The sequence below is a fragment of the Trachypithecus francoisi genome, unplaced genomic scaffold (genome assembly GCF_009764315.1).
Source record: "Trachypithecus francoisi isolate TF-2019V2 unplaced genomic scaffold, Tfra_2.0 Lachesis_group12, whole genome shotgun sequence".
NCBI classification, from domain to species: Eukaryota; Metazoa; Chordata; class Mammalia; order Primates; family Cercopithecidae; genus Trachypithecus; species Trachypithecus francoisi.
The window spans coordinates 91,762,253-91,780,053 of record NW_022681457.1 but is presented as its reverse complement, the minus strand read 5'-3'; the positions used below and the strand labels follow the sequence as shown (position 1 = coordinate 91,780,053).

The following is a 17,801-nucleotide window of genomic DNA, read 5'->3' as shown; positions in this document are numbered from 1 at the left end:
TCACTGCAAGCTCCGCCTCCCGGGTTCACGCCATTCTCCTGCCTCAGCCTCCCAGGTAGCTGGGACTATAGGCGCCGCCACCTCGCCCGGCTAGTTTTTTGTAGTTTTTAGTAGAGACGGGGTTTCACCGTGTTAGCCAGGATGGTCTCGATCTCCTGACCTCGCAATCCGCCCGTCTCGGCCTCCCAAAGTGCTAGGATTACAGGCTTGAGCCACCGCGCCCGGCCTATTTTATTTTTTGAGACAGTCTCGCTCTGTTGCCCAGGCAGGAGTGCAATGGCATGATCTTGGCTCACTGCAACCTCCGCTTCCCAGGTTCAAGGAATTCTCCTGCCTCAGCCTCCTGAGTAGCTGGGATTACAAGCGCCCATCACCATGCCCAGCTAATTTTTGTATTTTTAATAGAGACAGGGTTTCACTGTGTTGACCACGCTGGTCTCGAACTCCTGACTCCAGGTGATCTGCCCGCCTCGGCCTCCCCAAATGCTGGGATTACAGGTGTGCACCACTGCCCCCAGCCCTAAGAGCTTTAAATGTAGTTTTGGGTATGTCTTTTCTACCTGACTGCTGACTTTAAAACTGAACCCCGTTCAGAGACACCCTCATTATGATTATAAATATGAAAGAGTATTGAATTTCTACACACACATCTCTCCACAGACCCAAAGTCCCATGATAACTTATTTGGCTCATCTCACTGTAGCCACACCTAGCACCATGCTGGACACAAAGCAGGTACTCAGTAAATGTTTACTGAAGGAACAAATCAAACATGCTTACTTGTGAAAATAAGACCAGAGTGGTTTGTGTGGGTCTAGGTGGCTACAGGTGCTCTCACTTTTCAAGACAAGAAGCCACATATGCACCACTGTGCACCTGCTCCTCCAAATACACCAGGCCAGAGGCAGAGTGAAGGTGAATGTGGATTTGTATGTGTTTATTCACTGCACACTATGTGAAAACCGGAGCCAGTTTTCTATAATATTTTTGGCAATTACATCTGTATCAGTTTCACAAATTACCACAAATTTGTGGCTTAAAACAAGACGATTTTATTGTCTTACAGTTCTGCAAGTCAGAAGTCCAAAATGGGTCTTATGGAGGCTAAAATCAAGGTGTCAGCAGGGCTGTGTTCCTTTTGGAGGCTCTAGGGGATAATTGGTTTTCATAACTTTTCCAGCTTCTTGGGCTGCACTCCTTGGCTGGTGGTCCCCTCTTCCATCTTCAAAGCCTGCAACACAGCATCTTTAAATCTCTCTTTGTTCTATCTTCATACATTATCTTATCTCTTATAAGGACCCTTGTAATTACATCAGGCCCACTAGGATAATCATCCAGGATGATCTCTCCATTTTAAGATCCTTAATGTAATCATATCTGCAAAATCTCTTTACCATCCAAGGTAACCTTCACAGGTTCTGGGGATTAGGACCTGATATCTTTAGGTGGTCATTACTCAGCCTACCGCAGGATATCATATTTTGCTTTGTTGAGCAAGATGCTCAATACATGTTTGGTGAATTGCATCGTAACAGAAAGAAAAAGTACTGCCCCAGCAGAGAGCCCACAACCTGAGTACCCTGGAGCTGTAAGAGCTGAGCAATCATGGGCATAGCATAACCCAAAGCTCTCCCAACATACGGGGGTAGGAGCTGAATCACTAAGCTCCCCAACACTCAGGGCATTGCTGTTTCTCTTTCCCCCGAGACTGGTCACTCCTGCTCCAACCTCTTCCAGGGATCAAAATTTCTGTTCTTATATCTTGAAGAAATAACTTGCATGTGTTATTGTTATTAAACAATTCAAATCTTTTTTTTTTTTCTTCTGGAGACAGAGTCTCACTCTGTCGCCCAGGCTGGAGCGCAGTGGCGTGATCTCAGCTCACTGCAACCTCCACCTCCCAGGTTCAAGTGATTCTCCTGCCTCAGCCTCCCGAGTAGCTGGGACTACGGGTACACGCTTGGCTAATTTTTTGTATTTTTAGCAGAGACAGGGTTTTATGATGTTGGACGGGCTGGTCTTGAACTCCTGACCTCAGGTGATCCGCCCAGCTTGGCCTCCCAAAGTGCTGGGATTACAGGCATGAGCCACTGTGCCCTGCCTAGAATCTTTATTTCTATTTATTAATTGAGAAAAGGAACTGTTTTTTTTTGAGACGGAGTCTTGTTCTGTCACCTGGGCTGGAGTGCAGTGGCCGGATCTCAGCTCACTGCAAGCTCCGCCTGCGAGTTTACACCATTCTCCTGCCTCAGCCTCCGGAGTAGCTGGGACTACAGGCGCCCGCCACCTCGCCCGGCTAGTTTTTTTGTATTTTTAGTAGAGACGGGGTTTCACCATGTTAGCCAGGATGGTCTTGATCTCCTGACCTCGTGATCCGCCCGTCTCGGCCTCCCAAAGTGCTGGGATTACAGGCTTGAGCCACCGCGCCCGGCCAGGAACTAACTGTTTTAGTTAAACATGAACTTCAGAGTCAGAAAGATCTGGGTTCAACTTCTTCCCTGAGAAAACACCAAATGGCAGATGACTGGTACAGAGAGTGGACTCAGACGCCCTGGGGGCCCAGGAATGGGAGGTCATAGTGGTTTCCATGGAGGCTTTGGCAGTGGTGTTGGGGCCTTGGGGTAGTAGCTGGGGTCAGGGTCTGGGCCATGGAGCTTGCAGAGGCAAGGGTGAAGACAAGGAATGGATGCCTGTCACCAAGTTGGGCTACCTGGACAAGGACATGAAGATCAAGTCCCTGGAGGAGATCTAGCTCTTCTCCCTGCCCATCGAGGAGTCTGAGATCATTGACATTTTCCTGGGGGCATCTTTAAAGGATGAGGTTTTGAAGACCACGCCTGTGCAAAAACAGACCTGCGCTGACCAGCATACCAGGCTAAAGGTGTGTGTTGCCAATGGGGACTACAGTGGCCACATTGGTCTGGGTGTTAAGTGCTCTGAGGAGGTAGCCACTGCCATCCGAGGGGCCATGACCCTGGTCAGGCTCTCCATTGTCCCTGTGCAGAGAAGACACTGGGGGAATAAGATCAGTTAGCCCCCACACCATCCCTTGCAAGGTGACAGGCTGCTGTGGCTCTGTGCTGGTGTGCCTTATCCCTGCTCCACTGAGGCAATGGCGTCACCTTGGTCCCTGTGCCCAAGATGCTGCTGATGGCTAGTATTGACCAGTGCTACACCTCAGCCAGGTGTATTCCATCGTAACAGAAAGAAAAAGTACTGCCCCAGCAGAGAGCCCACAACATGAGCACCCTGGAGCTGTTAAGAGCTGAGAAATCGGCTGGACACGGTGGCTCATGCCTGTAATCCCAGCACTTTGGGAGGCCGAGGCGGGCGGATCACAAGGTCAGGAGTTTGAGACCAGCCTGGCCGACATAGTGAAACCCTGTCTCTACTAAAAATACAACAAATTAGCTGGGTGTGGTTGCATGCGCCTGTAGTCCCAGCTACCCGGGGGGCAGAAGTTGCAGTGAGCCAAGATGGCGCCACTGCACTACAGCCTGGGCAACAGAGACTCCATGTCAAAAAAAAAAAAAAGCTGAGAAATCATGGGCATAGCATAACCCAAAGCTGCACTGCCACCTGGGCAACTTCGCCAAGGCCACCTTTGATGCCGTCTCCGAGAATTATAGCTATCTGACCCCCAACCTCTGGAGAGACACCATATTCATCAAGTCTCCCTATCAAGTCTCCCTATCAGGAGTTCACTGACCATCTCATCAAGATCCAGACCAGAGTCTCTGTGCGGAGGACCCAGGTTCCAGCTATGTATACAAGATAGAGTTTTGTTTTGTTTTTTGAGACAGGGTTGCCCGGGCTGGAGTGCAGTGGCATGACCTCCAGGGCTCAAACAATCCTCCTGCCTCAGCCACTCCCCAACCCCAGTAGCTGGGACTACAGGCATGCACCACCGTCCCCAGCTAATTTTTTGTGTGCTTTTTGTAGAGACAGGGTTTGCCATGTTGTCCAGGCTGGTCTGGAATTCCTGGGCTCAAGTGATCCGTATGCCTCGGCCTCCCAAAGTGCTAAGATTACAGGTGTGAATCACTGCCCCTGGTCAACAGAGGTTTTACACAAGAAAAAATAAAATGAATTAAGCCTGCTTAAAAAAAAAATCTGGATTCAAAGATCTTGGTTCTGCCACTTACTAGCTACAAATAGTAATTTTAACTCTGAGAAGCCTCAGATGATGTTTTTGTTTTGTTTTGTTTTGTTTTTTTTGACCTGGAAAACAGGGATAACAGAACCTCCATTATAAGGTGGCTGTGACAAATAAATAAGATCATGTATATCAAAGTGTAGTCTCCAGACCAGCTGCATTAACATCACCTGTGAAGTAGCCCCACTTCTGACATACTAAATCAGAAATCCTGGGCATGGGGCCCAGCAATCTGTGTTACAACACACCCTCCAGGAAATTCTGGTGTAGTTCAAGTTTGAAAATCACTGCTATCTATGTAATATGCCTAGTACCCAATTGGTACTCAACAAATGATTCTGTCACCACTATTGCTTACTATTGACAGTTCTAGCATATTCCCTCTGAGATGTTAAGTTGGTTATCTATCTTTTCCCCCTCATGTCCTACAAATGCTGTCTGTCTTAATATTTGGGTTGTCTGCTAATGCAGTCTATCACCGACACAGCTGCCTTTTAATATAAGGTAGTCTTCTGGTCTTTCCTTGTGTACTTCCAGTAATAGGTAGCTCACTATGTATCTGGGCAGGGTAAACCCCCTGGTCAAGCCTGTTCATACAGGCATGCCAACTGCGTATGCACTGTAAAGACCTTCCCCTAAAGGCCTGTTCTCCAAGGTCCCTCAGCTGTGCTTAGGTCTCTCTTCAGCTTTAGGGTAGCTCTCCTGTATGTCTGAGCCTCAAATGAAGCTTGATCAGCCCTGAGGAGAAGGGGAGGTTTCCTTCTCAAATCTGGGACCGTGTTTCTACTTGCTTGCCTGGTGTTTTGGCAGCCACTTCACCCTGGTGACTCACTCTGGTCTGAGGTCACCCAAAACCCCCAAGCCTTCTTCTCAGGAACTGCAGGCACTTGCGTTGGCTGGGTCACTCCAGTCCTTGATGTGTGCAATTCATTTCTTAAAAATAACATTACTTTCAAATTATGAAAGACATGCTTGATATAGTAAGTTAGGAAAACACAATGGGGAAAAAAATCTCACTAGTAATGGTCATCCTAAAATTGACATCTGACTTTCAAAAAAAGGATCCTATATTTTTGTATTCAAGAAAAAAAAAAAAAAACCCACTTAAGCAATTTCCATTTCTGGGGTAAAGAAAAGAATCAGAGAAAATGAAACTAATGTACCATAGGAATCATTGTGAATTCCAGCATATATGGACATCTCTTGTCTCATAATTCAAATGTACATCAATGCATAACAATGTAAACTCATCCCCCCAGAGACTACCATTGTTAATCTTTTGGATATAGCCTCCAGTCCTTTGCAGTTACCATCCTGTATTTTTTAACTTAACTCTAGGTCTAAATTTAGCACTGAATTTGGAGATAGACAAACCTGGTTCAAATTCTGGCTTTTGTGCTTTTGAGTAATACCACTTTGGAAATTCATTTAACCTCTTGGAGCCTCAATTTCCTCATCTGTAAAAGGGGGCTGATAATATCTTCTTCCCAGGTTTGTTGTAAAGATGGAAATAAATGAGGGCCAGGTGAGGTGGCTCATGTCTGTAATCCCAGCACTTTGGGAGGCTGAGGTGAGAGGATCAGCTGAGGTCAGGAGTTCGAGACCAGCCTGGCCAACACGGTGAAACCCTGTCTCTACTAAAAATACAAAAATTAGCTGGGCATGGGGGCGCATGCCTGTAATCCCAGCTACTCAGGAGGCTGAGGCAAGAGAATCACTTGAACTTGGGAGGCGGAGGATGCACTGAGTGGAAGTCGTGCCACTGCACTCCAGCCTGGGTGACAGAGTGAGAGTTCATCTCAAAAAAAAAAAGAAAAAGAAAAAGAAAAAGATAAAAAATTAATGAGAATAAAGCTTCTGGCACATAGTAAATGCCTGCAGAGTTTGTATTGGGGTTGTTACTATTAACTCTTCATCTGGCCAACTACTGCTCCCTTCTTCCTCCAAGGCAGATGCTGTCTCCCTTTGTATCTTTCCCTGCCTTGCTGCTCCCATACATCACACTCCCTGTCTTGCTGCTGTCTCATGTCTATCTTTGTGTTATAGCATCAGACACATGACACAGTGCCCCTCTACCCTCTAAACTCCTCCAGGGCAGGACCATGTCCACCTTATTCATTTCTGTGTCCCCAGGGTCCAGCAGAAGGCATGACCCAGTGTGGCTGTCAGGTTAGAAGGGGCTGGATAAGAATTTGTGATGGAGGCCGGGTGTTGTGACTCGTGCCTGTAATCCCAGCACTTTAGGAGGCTGAAGTGGGTGGATCACCTGAGGTCAGGCATTTGAGACCAGCCTATACAACATAGCAAAACCCTCTACTAAAAATACAAAAAAAAAAAAAAATTAGCTGGGCGTGGTGGTGCGTGTCTGTAATTCCAGCTACTTGGGAGGCTGAGGCAGGAGAATCGCTTGAACCCTCGTGGCGGAGGCTGCAGTGAGCCGAGATAATGCTACTGCACTCCAACCTGGGCGAGAGAGCCAGACTCCATCTCAAAAAACAAACAAACAAAAAGAATATGTTGATGGAATGAATAAACTTAGAAGAGACTGAATGCATGAATGAGTCAGTAAGAGCAGGTATCATCCACCAGCAGAATCCTCTTTCTCCTAGGGATAGAATCCTTCACCTCCCAGACTCCATCTCAAAAAACAAACAAAAGGAATGTGTTGATGGGAGGCCGAGGTGGGCGAATCACGAGGTCAGATCGAGACCATCCTGGCCAACATGGTGAAACCCTGGCTCTAGTAAAAATACAAAAATTAGCTGGACGTGGTGGCATATGCCTGTAATCCTAGCTACTTGGTAGGATGAGGCAGGCGAATCACTTGAACCAGGGAGTCAGAGGTTGCAGTAAGCCAGGATCGTGCCACTGCACTCCAGCCTAGCGACAGACAGCGACTCAGCCTCAAAAAAAAAAAAAAAAAATGTTGATGGAATGAATAAACTTAGAAGAGACTGAATGCATGAATGAGTCAGTAATAGCAGGTGTCATCCACCAGCAGAATCCTTTCTCCTAGAGAGAGAATCCTCCACCTCCCAAGGTGGGTCCTGCCACGTGTGGGATCAGGGCTCCTGGCTGGCACAGGCTGGGATGAGAGGCTCTGCCCCTCATAGTGAGAGCATCGCTAGGGGCAGAGCCATCCTGGGTCAGGGGTGAAGGGAGGGGACAGGGTGGGGCTGGAGTGGTGGGAAACTTGTAGCAAAGGTAGGGGGGTGCCCTTGCCTAACTAGGCGGGGCTGGAACCCGAGTACTGATGCAACCAAGCTGGTTTCCTACTGCAGCTGCACTCCGGCTCCCACAGTCTGTCACCCCATCACTGATGACTGAGGCGTGACCTCCAGGAGGGCCTGGCCTACACAGCAGAGAAACAGAGGCCTTAGGGATAAAGGGCGGCAGCCTGGCTGGCCGGCCTATGAATCCAGGTCCAAGCTTAGCGGGTACTTCCTGCCGCTGGGTCCAGCACCAGCCAGTTCACCTGCTGTGCAACTTTAGTTAAGACATGTCTCCTCCCTGCTGCCTCAGTTTCCCCATCCTGGGGGACTCTTCCTGCTTTAGCATCATTAGAAGTCTTACCTATTTCCCAGACATCTTCAAAAAAATTTTCTGATAGCAGAACAAAAACCAGAACCTGATACTCAATACTGTTTTTGAGTCCACCAAGCAGCCCCTTAAGAGAAGCAGACAGCTCAGAGTCAGGCTGAAAAGCTGTGTCACCCTAAGTTACTTCCCTGTCTTCAGTTTCCTTTTCTGTAAAATGGCCATTGATAATGACTATTTCCATCCCCACAAGACAGCTGTGAGGATTAAGTGAGCTGTTGGATGTAAACTGCTTTGCAGGGGTTGGGAGCATTACTCTTACTCTCAGAGAGGCAGTAGCTCCAGGCCCAACCTTTACTGAGGCCAGTCCCCGACACGCCCTCAGCTTGTGGCAGCAGCAGAGATAGGAGGGCCTCCTGGGACATTCCTGAGCCTGGTGTGGCCACAGCTGAAGAAGCAAGTCTGCATGTACTCTGTGGTGAGAGCCTGGCTGGTCTCAGGGCTTGCAGGGAAGGGAGTTTTTAGAGAAGGAAATGGTTGTGGTGAGACAGAATGATGGAGCAACTTCTTGGGGATCTGGGTGGAAAGCCCCCACTCCTGGTGTGTTCTCATGGTGGGATGTGGAGCAGATAATGCAGCCCCGCACGAACCTCAATCACCATCAGAAAGTACCTGGTGTTCACCGACTGCTGGGCTAGAGCAGAAACAGGTTTTAACGTGAAACCTCAGACCACTTGCCATTTCTAGGCCTCAGAACCTCTCTCCCCGCAAGCAATTACTAGGGTCATCTGGAGGCTGGTCCCACCAGCCAAGTCTCTATTCCACTACTGAAAGGGATGGGCCAGGAAAACAGCCTTTGGAGTTAGCTCCTGATTTGCTGGTGACATGGGATGTCCTTTCCCCTCTTTGGACCTTGGTACTGGATTTGAGTGAAGTTGTATCTGGTTTGGCAGTGGCATAACCTTGAACCCAAGATACTGTGGCCATGCCAAGTATTTTGTAAACTCTGGGCTATTGGACAGTAGAAAGGGCAAGTTCTGCGGAGGAATGAAGAAAACACCCGGGACAATTGAGGGCTTGATCACTTTTCACTGAGCGGCTTGAAGGAGACCCAACCTTCTGTGTTTCCACTTCCTCATCAGCAGAATGGGGACATTTCTTTTCTCATGGTTGTTGTTTGTTTGAGACAAGGTCTTGCTCTGTCATCCAGGCTGGAGTACAGTGGCATGGTCATAGCTCACTATAGCCTCCATCTCCCGGGCTCAAGCAATCCTCCAACCTGTGCTTCCCGAGTAGCTGGGACCACACGCATGCGCCACCATGTCCGGCAATTTTTGTTTTTGTAGAGATGGAGTTTTGCCCTATTGCCCAGGCTGGTCTTGAACTCCTGGACGCAAGTGATCTGCCCACCTCAGCCTCCCAAAGTGCTGGGATTAATAGGCATGAGCCACTGTGCCTGGCTGGGACATTCCTCTTTAGGTCTCTCCTTCTTTCTCTGTAGAACAGGAGGAATGTGAGTTTCCAGGGTCCTGGGCCCTGTGATTATGCTTCTCAGCTGTGACCTTGGGAAAGTCACTTCACTTTCACCTCTCTGCATCTTGGTTTCTCCATCTGTCCAATGGGTATTTTCCCCTGCCCCACTCTCAGAGTTGCTGAGGTGAAATGGGGTGATGAGCACTAAGGTGTTTTGAACAGGAAAAGTGAAAAGAGCTTCTGCAGGGCAGCTCCTTTGAAGCCCCAACCTCCTTGCCCTCACCTGTCCTCCCAAGAAGGTGTAAAGCCTTTTGTGGAGTTCCACCTAAAACAGAGGCCACTGGTTAGCTCCTTCCTCAAGCCCTGCTGGGTTATCTGACAGGCCCATAGCCTAACCTGGCTGGTGACTGGCTGCTTCTCTCTAGCTGGCACAACCCTGGAGTCCAGGCTAGGACAGAAGAAGCCTGGGTCTCTGCCCAGTGGCTTCTGCAGCAAAGGGTTTCCTAGTCAGATAGAATGGGGTTTGAGCCCCAGCTATGCCACTTTTTAGCTGTAATGGTTAGTTTTAGCCATTTCACAATTTGATGGTGTCAGTCCGACTGCACCATGGGATACCCAGATAACTTTGGACTTGGACTGGAACTAAACCACTCTCCTGGGTCTCCAGCTTGCAGACTCACTCTGCAGATCTTGGGACTTGCTAGCCTAGCGTGATACATATAGAGCCTATTGGTTCTGTTTCCCTGCCTAGTAGAGAGGCCTTGGGCAATTTGCTGCTCCTTCTGAGTCTCTGTTTTGAAATCTGTAAAAAATGGAAATAGGCCGGGCGCGGTGGCTCAAGCCTGTAATCCCAGCACTTTGGGAGGCCGAGACGGGCGGATCACGAGGTCAGGAGATTGAGACTATCCTGGCTAACACGGTGACACCCCGTCTCTACTAAAAAATACAAAAAACTAGCCCGGCGAGGTGGCGGGCGCCTGTAGTCCCAGCTACTCGGGAGGCTGAGGCAGGAGAATGGCGTAAACCCGGGAGGCGGAGCTTGCAGTGAGCTGAGATCTGGCCACTGCACTACAGCCTGGGCGACAGAGCGAGACTCTGTCTCAAAAAAAAAAAAAAAAAAAAGGAAATAATAATTTCTAGCACAAGGACCACTTCTCTGCTTTAGAATTCCCATTATTGGCCGGGTGCGGTGGCTCATGCCTATAATCTCAGCACTTTGGGAGGCTGAGGCGGGTGGATCACAAGGTCAGGAGTTCAAGACCAGCCTGACCAACATGGTGAAACCCCGTTTCTACTAAAAATACAAAAATTAGCTGGGCGTGGTAGCACCCGCATGTAATCCCAGCTACTCAGGAGGCTGAGGCAGGAGAATCGCTTGAACCTGGGAGGCAGAGATTGCAGTGAGCACTCCAGCCTGGGCAACAGAGCGAGACTTCTTTTTTCTTTTTTTTTTTTTAAAGAATAATTACCATTATTTACCGAAAAGAACTCTAAATCTTCTTTGCAAGTATTTCAAGGCCATGCTCTGCTCTGCCCTGGCCCACCTTGCCAAAAGTGATTTTGTCCATCACTGACTGGACACTCTCACTGGACACCATTCCCTTTCCAGCCTCCATGACTTTGTACAAGCTGTTCCCTCCCTTGAAATACACATATTCTCTTTCGTCTACCTGGTAAACTTTCACATGTCCTCAGGACCCATCTCCAATGTGTGCTCTTCTCAAGGCTTTCCCTGACTCTCCTAGGAGCTGTCTGTGCCCTCACAATGCCTTGCACATCCTTTGGCTATTGCATTATCCATGTCACATTGGGGCTTGGGGTCTGTATGTCTGCCTCCCTCCAAACTGTGACCCCTTGGAAGGCCTGGCTCCAAATCACTCATCTCTATATAAAACAATAGAGTGGTAGTTTCCCCTTCCTCGTGTTCTTTCAACATTTTTCAGGTTCTGGAGCACTTTTAAGATCCTTGATCTCACTGAAACTCACTGCAACTCTGGGAAGGAGACAGAGCCAAGATTAAAGCCCCCAGGCCTTCCTGGCCAGGGCTTTTTCAGAAAGGAGATGTCCAGTGGGGAGTGGGGGTTAGTTCTTTGGTATCTAAGGTTTCCAGCTCAGCAGGAGGTTGGGACCTGCAGGTTGGCGGACGGTGCAATGACAGATGGAGGCGACAGGAAAGGGTCAGGTCTAGGGTAAGCAGGAAAGGGCTGGATCTGATTTCAGATATGTATCTCTCTGTGGGGCCTTAGGCAGCACTCATTTCTTCTTTTCCTTTTCTTCTCTCTTCCTCCTCTTTCTTCTTCTTCCCTTCCTCCCTCCCTTCCTTCCTTCTTCCTTCTACTCTTCATTTCTTCCTCCTTTTCCTTCTTTTTTTATTTTTTGGAACAGGGTCTTGCTCTGTCACCTGGGCTGGAGAGCAGTGGCGCGATCTTGGCTTACTGCAACCTCTGTGTCCCAGGTTCAAGCGATTCTCCTGCCTCAGCCTCCCAAGTAGCTGGGATTACAGGCATGTACCCCCACACCTGGCTAATTTTTGTATTTTTAGTAGAGATGGCGTTTCACCATGTTGGCCAGGCTGGTCTCGAACTCCTGACCTCAAGTGATCCACCCACCTTGGCCCCCCAAAGTGCTGGGATTACAGGTGTGAACCACCGCAGCCGGCCTTCTTCTTTTTTATTTTTTTGAGACAGGGTCTTGCTCTGTCACCCAGGCTGGAGTGCAGTGGCACAATCTCGGCTCATTGCAACCTTGACTTTCAGGGCTCAAGCAATCCTCCCACCTCAGCCTCTCAGGTAGCTAGGACTACAGGTATATGGCACCACACCTGGCTGATTTTTTACTTTTTTGTAGAGATAAGGTCCCACTATGCTGCCCAGGCTGGTCTTGATCTCTTGGGCTCAAGCAATCCTCCCGCCCTGGCCTCTCAAAGTGCTGAGATTACAAGCGTGAGCCACCGTGCCCATCTTGCAATTTTCATTTCTATCTTCCATCTCCTGAATTGTTTTTAGCTCCATAAAAGGCAGCTCTGAGGGTCAAAGTGGAATGTATAAGATAATCAAAGTGTGGGTGCTCTGGGAATGAAAGGGACTGAAGAAACTATAGACATGGCAAATATATGACCCTAAATATATTCAAACACTTCAGCTGCTCCCAGCTTGCTGACAAGTGATCTGTTATTGTTAGAACCCCCTCCCAGGTCCTCTAAAAAATCGTCACCAGAACCCAAGTCTTTTCCCTAAGGGCCTAGAGGCCCTCCCAGTACCACAAAAGCTCTTGAATGGGATCAATACCCTCTTAGGGCCCAAAGATACCCCCTCCCACTTCAGGGCTTCAGAATGCAGTGTTCAAGGGCTTGGAGCTTCCCATAGCTTACAGGTCTGTGATGGTGGCACCCACATCCCTTAGAGATTAGAGGGGCCTGCACGGCTTGCCTGGAATGGGGCTCATGCTCCATTTCATCCAAAAGCCGTTCTGTTTGCAATCTCAAGTGCAGAAATACCATAATTTGCTCTGAATGTCTGCTGTGAGTTCTGGGGACCCTGGGCACCCTCGGGATCAGAACAGGGTTGCTCCCAAGTCGAACATATCTCTCAGGCCACTATGGTATTCCTCTGGGAAGTTGTTTTCCAGGAAAGTCCCTGGGAAATAACTGGGAACGTGTGTCTGTCATTCAGGGGTAGCCTGGCTCAGGGCAAAGCTGGGAAAGACAGCAACAATTTTCCTCCATGATCTCACCAGGTTATCCTAGAGCCCAGAGATGTGTGTTCTCATCCTAGTTCTGACCTTGTTGTGACCACGTATGAATCACTTAGACTTCCCAGGTCTGTATGCCTCTGACTAGGGAGAGTGGGCCCTATCTCACAGAGGATCCAGCAATATTAAAGATATGAAAATTCTTTGCTGTTGACATTTGAATAATGGGAGAAAAATACCAGTGGGAGGGAACTGCAAATTAGTGGGCCTTGAGTCAGACAGATCAGAGTTTTGGCCCCAGACCTCCCTTACTGGCCAGATGATCTGAAACAAGTCATCTCGTACTTGGTAACACTCTTTCTGTGCTGCTTCAGGAAGCCGGTCCTCTAGAACCTCATGTTCAAACTGCAACTCAGGGATACCTTCCCTGTCTGTGCAGGGAGGTCAGCTTATTGGTATGATCACATCTTTAGCATCTGTCTTCCCAGCTAGACTGAGGGCTCCCAGCAAGAATTTTGTCTGGCCTGTGCTCCAGAGGCCAACATGGGGCCTGGCCCATATGTGCTCCCTGTTTCTGTATCACCTACAAGTTCTTTCAGTCTCGACTGCCTCACTAGGCTGCTGGAGAAACCCAGAAGGTAGACGATGAGACCCACAAGTATGAGGCATTTGGAATGCATGGGCTACCCTGTGAAGAACTTTACCTGAGGTTGGAAGGGGGCAGAGTGCCCTGAACAGGAAGGCACAGGGTGGCCTTTGGCCTCCAGGAAAGGGAGGAAGTATGAGACACAGCGAAATGCAAGCAGCAGGAGGAACAGTGTTACCAAGCTGGGACTCCAGAGGCTCAAGGCCCTCCCCCGTGCCTGTGAAGCCTGTGTGGGCTCTGCTCCTTGTAGCCTTGGAGCCTTGAGCTGTGGCTCAGGAACTTGGTACTCAATCCAGACCCTGCTGTCTCCCAAATGCCCTGTAGCCCCATCTCCTTGCACTCACACACTCTCCCCACCATCTGCAACACGGAGCTCACCCTTTCCTCAACGCACCTGGTCTTAGTTCTGTCTCCAGACCACTGTGCAGGTTGTTCCCTCAATAGGAATGTATATCCCCTTCTCTACCTGGAAGATGCAGTAGCTCCATGTCCTTCCTATAGGCAAGCCATCCAGGACAGTGCAGGCAGTCAGTTGCTCTCTCCATGGAACCCTGCAGCTCCTTGGGCATCCTTCTCGCTACGCAGTGCAGTACTTCCTTCTCTGTATGCAATGCAGCATTTCCTTCTCTCTATGCAGTGCAGCACTTATCACACTGGGTTGATGGCTGGTTTTCCTGTCTGTCTCGCTCCACCCGCCCCCTACCCCTGACCCCTATCACCCCCTGACAACCAGCTGGGAGCTACTTCAAGGCAGGGATCAGCTCAGCTCCTCTCTGTGGCCCCAGTGCCCAGCAGGGCTTGGTACCAAGGAGAGATCCTAAATAACCTGGGGCCTGGGTTCTATGCAGGAAGGACTACTTTGTGGTATCCCAAATGTCCAGCCTGTCATAGATGATATGAGGGAGGAAGGTCACGGACAGGAGCAATTTTATTCAACTGCCTTCCAGGAAACTGAGGCCAATGAAGGGGTAGGGATTTGCCCAAGGTCCCGCAGCACATCAGCCATGAAGTTGGGCCTGGAACTCAGGGGTCCTGGTGCTTGGTCCCCAGCTCTGGCTGCAGCAGCCTTGAACAGTGTCCAGGCATTGAGCCAGGGTGTCTGGAGGCCCCAGGGGCCCACCCATGCAGCTGCTCACTCCACTCTGGCTCAGCCCCTCTGGCCCGGCTCTCAGCCAAAGGCAGCACGAGGCTCTGGCTGCCCCTGCCAAAGGTCATGACATCAGCAATTTGGGGAGGTGGCCAGGCCACTTCCCTACGGGCAGTTCAGACACAGCAAGACCTGGAGTAGCGTCTCTATTGGACTGTGGGCTCTGAGGCTGGTCTCCCAGGTGGACAGTGTCCTTGCCAACCTGATTAGAACCTGGTTAAACCCAAGGTAACAATCTGCAGCCCACAGAGCAAAACACGGTATGGAATATGAGTTCGACAAATGTTCATTAGCATATCATTATTAGTGTGACGACGATGAGATCCTACCCAGCACAGTAACTAAAAGCACAGGCCCTGAAGTGCACCAGTCAGAGTGCAGTCAGGCCCGCCATTTACCAAGTTATGCAAGTTATTTAATTTTTTTATGCCTCAGTTTTTGAACCTTAAAGTGAGAATAATAGTATCTGTCTCTTAGGGCCCTGGGAGAATGAAATCATTTAAAATGCATAAGGTGGCTGGGCACGGTGGCTCATGCCTGTAATCCCAGCACTTTGGGAGGCCAAGGTGGGTGGACTGCTTGAGGCCAGGAGTTTGAGACCAGCCTGGCCAACATGGCGAAACCCCACCTTTACTAAAAATATAAAAATTAGCTGGGCATGGTGGTGTGCACCTACAGTCTCAGTTACTTGGGAGGCTGAGGCATGAGAATCGCTTGAACCCAGGAGGTGCAGGTTGCAGTGAGTGGAGATCATGCCACTGCACTCCAGCCTGGGCAACACAGTAAGGCTCTATCTCAAAAAAAAAAATAATAAAATAAATGCATAGGGTAATTAGAATGGGGCCTGCAGAGAGTAATCAGAGTTAAATGTTAACTGTTGTTAATACTATTAAGTGGCCAAAATCCTTGGGCTAACAGAACACCCCTGGCCTCTCTCTCCTACTCCACATTAAAACACAAACTGACTACATCATCCCTTCCCTGCTTGAAAAGCTTCAATAACGGGCTCTAAAATGTGTCCAAACCCTTCGAATGACAGTAAGGTCTGCTCTTCCTTGTTCTCTGCCTGCTTCCCTAGCTGCTTCTCCCACGCACTTCCATTCTTCCCAAGTTCCTTCAGCCATACGCATACGGACCCCGGAACCTGCTGTGCTTTTTCATGCTTCCATGCCTCGTACAAGCTCTAGTGTCTTTCTTTCACCACCTAGCAGATTCCTGCTCAATTTCCCGTGTGCCCAAAGTAGTTGATCTCTCCTGTGCCCCCTTCATGTTCCAGATATCCTTTCATCCCAGCACACATCACCCAGTATTACAATGGACTGTTTACATGTGAGTTTCTCTCTGGACTGTGAGTGCTTCCAGGGTTGGATTGTACCTCTTTGCTTCCTGAATTCTTTTTGCCTGACTCGATGCCAGCAGGCCTGTGGCAGAAGCTCAATGTTTGTGGAAGAAGTGAGACTCCTAACTACCCATCCCTGCATCAGAGATGCAGCTCTGATCAGTCGGTGCTAGGCATGGCAGGATAGAGATTGAGACCTACTCTTTGTCTTTGAAGGAGCCCCAGTCCCCTGGAGAAGATGAGTCCATGTATTTACAAATAAAAGGGTGCAGAGGCTGCGTGAGTGGAGTGTGGGCCAATCACATTTCCAGGAGACAAATTAGAGGTTGCCAGGTGGGTGTGGAGAGGAAGGAGACATAGGAGGAGAAACAGGGAGGTACTGATTTCATGGAACTCTAGGTGGCTGTTTTGCGTGAACGTAAAATTAAGAGAAACATGAAGCCAGACAGGCCTCGTGTGGCAAGATGATGAGCCTAGACTTTAGCATGCAGGTAGAACTCTTCCCCGGTCCCTAATTCTAGGAACTCTTGGCCCAGGGAGGGGTTTCTAGGGCATTTCTTTGTTTCCTACAGCAGCAATGCAAGCTGAGGTATGAACCTAGAAGGGAAAGGCAGCCCAATTTATAAAACACATTTAATTTGACACAGCTTATCTGATTCTCACAAAACTCTGCCCTCAGTGGCTGCCTGGCAAACTCCTACTAACCCTTCAAGGTGTGGCTCAGATGTCCCCTACTTTGAGGCCTTCCCAGATCCACTTAAGCTAAGTTGATCGCTTCCTGATCTGTTTTCCACTGCTCTCCACAAGTCTCTCCAATTTTATACCCATCTCCTCTGCTAGACTGGGAGGTCCTTGGGGGCAGGCAATGTCTCATTCATCTTTGTTTCTTGTTCTCCTAGGCCCAGCAAAGATAAGGCAAGAGTAAATCTGTTGAATCAACAAATGTGGTATTACTGTGTCTATTTTGCAAATGGAGAAACTGAGGCTCAAAAGTGTGAGTGATACATTCAAGGCCACCTAAGTGAGGAGCAGAACCAGGACCTAGACCTGGTCTGAAGAATCCATCTGGTGAGGAGGGAAGGCACAAGGTTTCACATAGTTAAGGTCAGAGTTTGGCAAACTTTCAAAGGAACTGTGCTTTGGTTCTGATCCCTGCTGCCCTGAAAACAGCACAGCTGAGGGAAGAACTTCACATTCTGTACTACCTCTGTGATGACCCGAGGTCAGGCCACTTCCTTAACTAATACAAACTTCCCAGGTGACCATTGTCTACTTTACTCACCAGCTTCATAGCTCTCGGCACAAGCTTCTCAGCCAGACAAGCTGGGTCCCAGTCTCAACCTCAACACTTACTATGTGACCCCTGGGTTTCAGTTTCTCATCTGTAAAATGGGGATAATGATGATACCAAACTTGCAGGTCACTGTAAGGGTTAATTGAGATAATGCATACAGAGAATTTTTTTTTTTTTAAGATGGAGTTTTGCTTTATCGCCCAGGCTGGAGTGCAGTGACACAATCTTGGCTCACTGCAACCTCTGCCTCCCGGGTTCAGGCAATTCCCCCACCTCAGTCTCCTGAGTAGCTGGGACTAAAGGAGCGCACCACCATGCCTGGCTAATTTTTGTATTTTTGTAGAGACGGGGTTTTGCCATGTTGGCCAATCTTGTCTCGAACTCCTGACCTCAGGTGATCCACCATGCCTGGCATACAGAGGGTTCATATGATGTCTGGCACATGGGAAATGCTCCTTCCTTTCCACCTCCCTACCCCACTGCCCAAATCTTTTATCTCTTCGGGTTTGGTTGCAGTCT

At 49.0% G+C, this 17,801-nt stretch overlaps 1 long non-coding RNA gene across 1 annotated transcript; it reads right to left on the bottom strand.

Annotated features, from left to right (window-relative positions):
- Window positions 1–911: 911 nt before the first annotated feature.
- LOC117092926 lies at window positions 912–15,175 on the bottom strand. Its single transcript, XR_004440975.1, has 2 exons — window positions 13,969–15,175; window positions 912–1,231 (listed from the first exon to the last, which is right to left on the bottom strand). It is a non-coding gene; the product is annotated as an uncharacterized LOC117092926 (long non-coding RNA).
- Between the last annotated feature and the right edge of the window lie 2,626 nt (window positions 15,176–17,801).